This window comes from Oryx dammah, unplaced genomic scaffold (assembly GCF_014754425.2).
Source record: "Oryx dammah isolate SB20612 unplaced genomic scaffold, SCBI_Odam_1.1 HiC_scaffold_17, whole genome shotgun sequence".
NCBI lineage: Eukaryota > Metazoa > Chordata > Mammalia > Artiodactyla > Bovidae > Oryx > Oryx dammah.
Window position 1 is genome coordinate 54,419,089 of NW_024070201.1, and position 7,669 is coordinate 54,426,757.

The 7,669-nt window shown below is 36.9% G+C and overlaps 1 protein-coding gene across 1 annotated transcript in view; it reads right to left on the reverse strand.

Annotated features, from left to right (window-relative positions):
• Nucleotides 1-7,669, reverse strand: part of LOC120875959 (glycerophosphodiester phosphodiesterase domain-containing protein 4-like) — an 83,340-nt gene that overhangs the window by 66,358 nt on the left and 9,313 nt on the right. The gene's annotated exons all lie outside the window — the stretch shown is intronic.

The following is a 7,669-nucleotide window of genomic DNA, read 5'->3' on the forward strand; positions in this document are numbered from 1 at the left end:
TCTTGTCCTAGACACTTCACATCAGCTCATATCATTAGAAAAGATCCTAATTTTGTTTTCTGAAGTTTTCCTTGAAGAATCTCTGTTTTTATGAGACTCTTTCTTCTTTTCTCATTAAAATACCTAAGAAGAGAACTTTGTAATGGCTATCAGAGAGTAATAGGGTTGAAACTTAGCATCCTTCCCATAAACAATTAGAAAACTGGACAAAATAAGGAAATAACTTTTTCAATCAATGGACAACAATGAGCACAGCATGATGGTTTTGGACAAAAGGTAAACAAATAAACAGCCTCTACCATTCTCCAGGCTTTCTTCTTGCAAGTGAATACTGGACTGTGCTACTAAGAAAAACCTAAAAGCGACCCAGAAATTATGCTGAAATGAGAAAAAAACTAGATGAAGGAGAGGTCAAGACAGCTAGACTTCGTGGATTAGAGTTCCACAGGAGATTGAGCTATGCTAAAAAGAAGACTGTTGTTAGGGAAATATGTAAAGATTTTCCTTCAATATATGAATAAATATCAAAGGATACCCTGTGGAGTAAAATTCTTTGAAAACTGCTAAGATCAACTTTGGGAAAAATTACCAGAAAATTCTAAGACAGTTTGGACAGCTTCTACTGGGTGTGTGAATGAGTCAAGTTCCATCCAGTGAGAGTGCACAGATCTCAGTAATAACTCAGGCATTCTCTAGAGACTACAGAGGGCTACACTTCTGAAACGGGGATAATTTAAAACTAGAATGACTTTAGAACTTCCACTAAAGGACTTAAAAGCATGTCAATGTATGGCAAAACCACTACAATATTGTAAAGTAATTAGCCTCCAATTAAAATAAATTTATATTAAAAAAAGCAAGCCTCCAAAGAATCTTCAGTCAGCTTAACTGCATGCTAACAAAAGTCTAAAATTCTTTCAAGGAGAAGAAAATTTACTACCCAGCATGGTAAAATCACAAAGTCCAGCATGTAAACAAAATTTATATGATAGGTAAAGAAGGAGAAAAATGTACCTATAACCAGGAGAAATTACCCAGTAATGGGAAACTTGGAAAGGAAAGAGATGGTAAAATTAATAAATAAGGATGTTAAATGATACAAAACATAAATATAAGTGATGTATAAAACAGATGTAAAGGAAAATATGAACATAATGAAGACATACTTGTAGGAAATAAAAAATAAGAGGAAATTCCAGAGCTGAAATGAAAAAGTTTCATGGAAGTAATTCAATAACTGAATTTTGCTACTGAATAATAAGTGAAATGAAAATTTCATTGGGTGAAATTATTATCAGATTAGGTATTATAGATGATCACTGAATTTGCAGATGTAGGAATATAATTTATCCAAATTATATATGTGTGATCAGAATCCTAAGAAGAGAGGAAGAACAGGAAAAAAAAGTCTGAGGAAATGAAAGTTTTTAAAAAATCTCCAAAACTTTATAAAAATTATGCACCAATACATCCAAGAATATTAATGTATACAAAGAAGGATAAATATAAGAGTACACATACACATACCCACATTAAGAATTATTATAATACAATCTGTCAGGTTTTCAATTCTTCCAAAATCAGAAGACACAAAAAATAGGAAAGTAAAGCCCATTAAAAGGCAAAAAATAAATCAACAGAAGCTGTCCCTGAAAAAGAGCTGATATAAGATATACTAAATACATTAAATATTAAAGATACTCAAAGAACTAAAGGAAGTTGTAGATAAAGTTTAAAAAGCTATATATGAATAAAATGGACATATTAATAAAGAGATTAAAAAAAACCTAAAAAGAAAGCAGAAAGAAATTTTGGAGCTAAAATGAAGAAGTGAATAAAAAAATTGACTAGAAGGATGCAAAGGCAAATTAAACCAGGCAGAAAAAAGAATCAGTGGCCTTGAAAATAGGACAATATGGGTTATTGAGTCTGAGGAAGAGAATAAAAAAAGACTGCAGAAAAGTGAAGAGTCTAATAAGGTAACCCAGACACCAAAGCTAGACAAGCACTACAAAAAAGGAAATTACAGATCAATATCCCTTAGGAACAGTGATGCAAAACTCCTCAACAAAATACAAGCAAATAGAATTTAGCAGTATAATAACAGGAATATAGACCATGACCAAGTGGAATTTATTCTGACATGCAAGAATAGTTCAACATATCAAAATCCATCAACATCATATACTAAATTGATAGAATAAAGGGGAAAAAATGACCATCCCAATTGATGCAGAAAAAGCATATGACAAAATTCTACACCATTTAATGATAAAAAACACTAAACAGACTAGAAATAGAAGGAAACCACTCCTGGGACTTCACTGGTGTTCCGGTGGCTGGGACTCTGTGTTCCCAATGCAGGGGGCTGGATTTTGATCCTGGGTTCAGGAGCTAGATCCTGCATGCTGTGAATGGGAGTTCACATGCTGCAACAAAGTATCTGGGATGTGGTAACTGGGGATACTGCATGCTGCAAAGAAGATCAAAGATGCTGCATGCCACAACTAAGACCTGGTTCAGCTCAGTTCAGTTCAGTCGCTCAGTCGTGTCAGACTCTTTGTGACCCCATGAACTGCAGCACGCCAGGCCTCCTTCTCCATCACCAACTCCCGGAGTTCGCCCAAACTCACGTCCATCGAGTCGGTGATGCCATCCAACCATCTCATCCTCTGTCGTCCCCTTCTCCTCCTGGCCTCAATCTTTCCCGGCATCAGGGTCTTTTCAAATGAGTTAGCTCTTTGCATCAGGTGGCCAAAGTATTGAGTTTCAGCTTCAACATCAGTCCTACCAATGAACACCCAGTACTGATCTCCTTTAGGATGGACTGGTTGGAACTCCTTGCAGTCCAAGGAACTTTCAAGAGTCTTCTCCAACACCATAGTTCAAAAGCATCAATTCTTCTGCACTCAGCTTTCTTTATAGTCCAACTCTCACATCCATATATGAATACTGAAAAACGATAACCTTATCTAGATGGACCTTTGTTGGCAAAATAACGTCTCTGCTTTTTAATACACTATCTAGGTTGGTCATAACTTTCCTTCCAAGGAGCAAGCGTCTTTTAATTTTATGGCTGCAATCACCATCCGCAGTGATTTTGGAGCCCAGAAAAATAAAAAAATCAGCCACTGTTTCCACTGTTTCCCCATCTATTTGCCATGAAGTGATGGGACCAGATGCCATGATCTTAGTTTTCTGAATGTTGAGCTTTAAGCCAACTTTTTCCACTCTCCTCTTTCACTTTCATCAACAGGCTCTTTAGTTCTTCTTCACTTTCTGCCATAAGGGTGGTGTCATCTCATATCTGAGGTTATTGATATTTCGCCTGGCAAACTTGATTCCGGCTTGTGCTTCCTCTAGCCCAGTGTTTCTCATGATGTACTCTGCATATAAGTTAAATAAGCAGGGTGATAGTATATAGTCTTGAAGTACTCCTTTTCCTATTTGGAACCAGTCTGTTGTTCCATGTCCAGTTCGAACTGTTGCTTCCTGACCTGCATACAGATTTCTCAAGAGGCAGGTCAAGTGGTATGGTATTCCCATCTCTTTCAGATACAGCCAAGTAAATAAATATTTTTAAAAAGAAAAAAAATAGAAGGAAACTACCCCAATATAAAGACATATATGAAAAATCCAGAGTGAACACTGTACTCAGTGGTAAAAGACTGAAAACTTTTCCTCTAAGATTAGGAATAGGCAAGGATGTCTGCTTTGAGGACCCTTGTTCATAACAGTCCTGGAAATTCTAGCCATAGCAACTAGGCAACATAGGGAAATAAAATGCATACAGACTGAAAAGGAATAAATAAAATCACTTCTGTTTTTAGATGATATGATCTTATGTACAGAAAATTCTAAGATTACACATACATAAAAGAAAACCAATGAATGAATTGAGTGAAGCAGCAGGAATCTAAGTCAACACACAAAAGTCAGTTGCATTTCTACATACTAAGATTTGAACAATCAGAAAAAGAAATTAGAAAAGCAACTACATTAGCATCCATTTAGTAAAAGAATAAAGTACATAAGAATTAAACAAGGAGGTGAAAGATGTATATAGTGAAGTCTAGAAAACATTACTGAAATGAAGGTTAGAAGACACATATAAATGGAAATAATCCCATGTTTATGGACTGGAGACTTCACATTGGTATGATGTCAATACTATCCAAAGCAATCTTACAGATTCAGTGCAATCTATTGACAAAATCTCAATAACATTTCTGTTAAAAAATAGAAAAATTCAACCTAAAATTCATAAGGAATCACAAGGAATCCCAAGCAGTCAGAAGAACCTTAAGAGAACAAAAGTAGAGGACTCACACTTCCTGATTTTAAAACTTACTATGAAGCAACAGTAATCAAAATAGTGTGGTACTGGCATAAAGACAGACAAACTAATAGAGGCTGGAAACAAAGCCTCACATATATGGTCAAATGATTTTTGACAAGAGTGCTAAGGCCATTCAACAGGGAAAAGATATCTTTTCCACAAATTGTTCTGGGAAAACTGGACATTCACATGAAAAGAATGAAACTAGGCCTTTACTTAAATTAATACCATATACAAAAACTTAGATGAAAATATAGGGGAAAATCATGACATTGGATTTGGCAATGATTTTTTTTTTCTATGATGACAAAGGTAAAGGCAAAAACAAACAAAAAATCAGACAAATTGGTTTCATGAAAATCAAAAATTTATACATCAAAATATACTACTGACAACCTAAAAAGGCAACCCATAAGCTACAAGAAAATATTTGCAAATCATATTTGTGATAAGGGATTAATGTCCAGAATATAAAGAGAACTCCTAAATCTCAGCAACAAAAAAATAACCTGATTCAAAAATAGGCAGAGGACTTGACTACAAATCTGTCTAAAGAAGACTTGACTGGCTAATAATTATATGAAAAGAAGCTCAACATTACCAATCACTGGGGAAATGCAAATCAAAATTATAATGAGATGCCATTTCACAAAGATTAAGATAGCTCCTATCCGAAAAGCAGAAACCAACAAGGTTTGTTTTTGGTGAGAATGTGGAGAAACTGGAACCCTTGTACACTGTTGATGGGAACTCAAGATGGTACAGCCACTTTGGAAAAGAGTAATGGCAATTCCTCAAAAAATGAACAATAGAATTACCATCCATCTCACTTCTAGGTATACACTCAAAAGACTGAAAACAATATCTCAATGAGGTATGTATGTACCCATGTTCATGACCAAATTATTCACTATAGCTAAAATTGGAAGCAACAAGTGTCCATCAGCTGATGAATGGAGAAGCCAATGTAGTATATACATACAGAGGAATATCACTCATCCTTTTTAGGATGGAAATCCTGCAACATGCTACAATGGGAATGAACTTTCAAGATGTTAAGCTAAGTGATATAAGCCAGTAACATATGAAAAGTACTGTATGATTCCACTTACATGAAGTAGTCTACATTTGTAGACTACAAAATCATAAAGGAAGAAAGCAGAATGGGATTGCCAGGGTCTGGGGCTGAGGAGGAGGAGGCATTGGGAAGTATTATTTAATGGATACAGACTTTCAGTTTGACAAGATAAAAACAGTTTTGGAGATAAACAGTTGAAGTTTAGGCAATATTATAAATAATATATGTTTTATTTATTTTTATTTAAGTTAAAAATTTTTTAAATTAATTAATTTATTTTAATTGGAGGCTAATTACAACGTTTTAGTGGTTTTTGCCATACGCTGACATGAATCAGCCATGGGTGTACATGTGTTCTCCATCCTGAACCCCCCACTCACCTCCCTCTCCATCCCACCCCTCAGGGTCATCCTAGTGCACCAGCCCTGAGCACCTTGTCCCATGCATCGAACCTGGACTGGCGATCTGTTTCACGTATGATAATATATATGTTTCAATGTTATTCTCTCAAATCATCCCACGCTAGCCTTCTCCCACAGAGTTCAAAAGGCTGTTCTTTACATCTGTGTCTCTTTTGCTGTCTTGCATATAAGGTCATCATTGCCATCTTTCTAAATTCCAAACGAAGCAACTGACAAAGAATTAATCTCAAAAATATATAAGCAGCTCCTGCAGCTCAATTCCAGATAAATAATATATGTTACAACTAAACCATACATTTATTTATTTTTTATTTTACTTTACAATTCTGTATTGGTTTTGCCATACATTGACATGAATCCATCACAGGTGTACATGCGTTCCCAAACATGAACCCCCCTCCCACCTCCCTCCTCACAACATCTCTCTGGGTCATCCTCGTGTACCAGCCCCAAGCGTGCCGTATCCTGCATCGGACATAGACTGGCAATTCGATTCTTACATGATATTATACATTAAACCATACATTTAAAAATGGTTAAGATGGTAGTGGGAGACTTTAATACCCCACTCACACCTATGGATAGATCAACTAAACAGAAAATTAACAAGGAAACATAAACATTAAATGATACAATAGACCAGTTCAGTTCAGTTGCTCAGTCATGTCCGACTCTTTGCGACCCTGTGAATCACAGCATGCCAGGCCTCCCTGTCCATCACCAACTCCCGGAGTTCACTCAGACTCACGTCCATCGAGTCAGTGATGCCATCCAGCCATCTCATCCTCTGTCGTCCCCTTCTCCTCCTGCCCCCAATCCCTCCCAGCATCAGTCTTTCCCCATTTTACTACTTAGTAATTCTTGATATTACATTTTCCTGTTGTAGTTACTGCTGTGGTATTCCTGTTCTGGCTAGACTATGGCTGATAAGCAGTATTTATTAGTGATGAAACCTAGATTATGACCATCAGTGTGTATGGTGGAGGTATGTGGAGGAGGTGGTAATGGGAAATGAAGATATCAAGACACAGAGAAACTGAAGGGTTGGAAGGGTCATCTACACTGAAGTTGAAGTCACAAGTAAGATAAGAGAGAAAGAAAATGTGCCAGGAGCTCATTGGCTCAGCATCATGACCACATTAGGCCATGACCTCTAGGCACTTGCAGAATGAACCCAGAAGCTCTGAAAGAACTTCGTTTCAATTCTGCTTAAAATATCTTGCATGAAACAGCTGAGTAACACCACTGTTAGATAATGTCAAGAACCCTAGTCTGGGATCAAGAAATCTAGTCCTAATCCTGGCTTTATCAGGTACTGATCCACAAACTTGTTATTTCTCATTGGGATGCCTTTGGCTAAGCTATTGCCTCTACCCAGATTCCCCATCTCTGCTTGGGAAAATACTACTTTTCCTTCAAGGTGCAACACAAACACAGTTCTGAGCACAAAGATCATTTTCCACAGAGTAAGAGGGGGACTCACCCTCCTCCACTGAGGTTCCGCTGCATTTGCCTTACTCTTTTCTGGACGGCCCTCGCCACACATGGTCCTGTACTGTATTTATTTGTAAACATGCCCTATCTCCTTCACTGGCTGGGAATAGCTCTTAGGCAGGACTATATTTCACTCATCTGCCTCTCCCCAGCACTCAAAAGAAGGATATAGTAGGAATATAGTAGGTACTCAGGGAATGTTAATTAAATAGATTGCTAAGGTAGGGCATGGGAATGAGTTATAAGCATGTTTGTAGGGGGTACAAACTTGAGCTATGTGTGGAGACTATACAGAGTGATCTATGAGCTGTGACTGAGAATGCAGGGGGTGCAGAT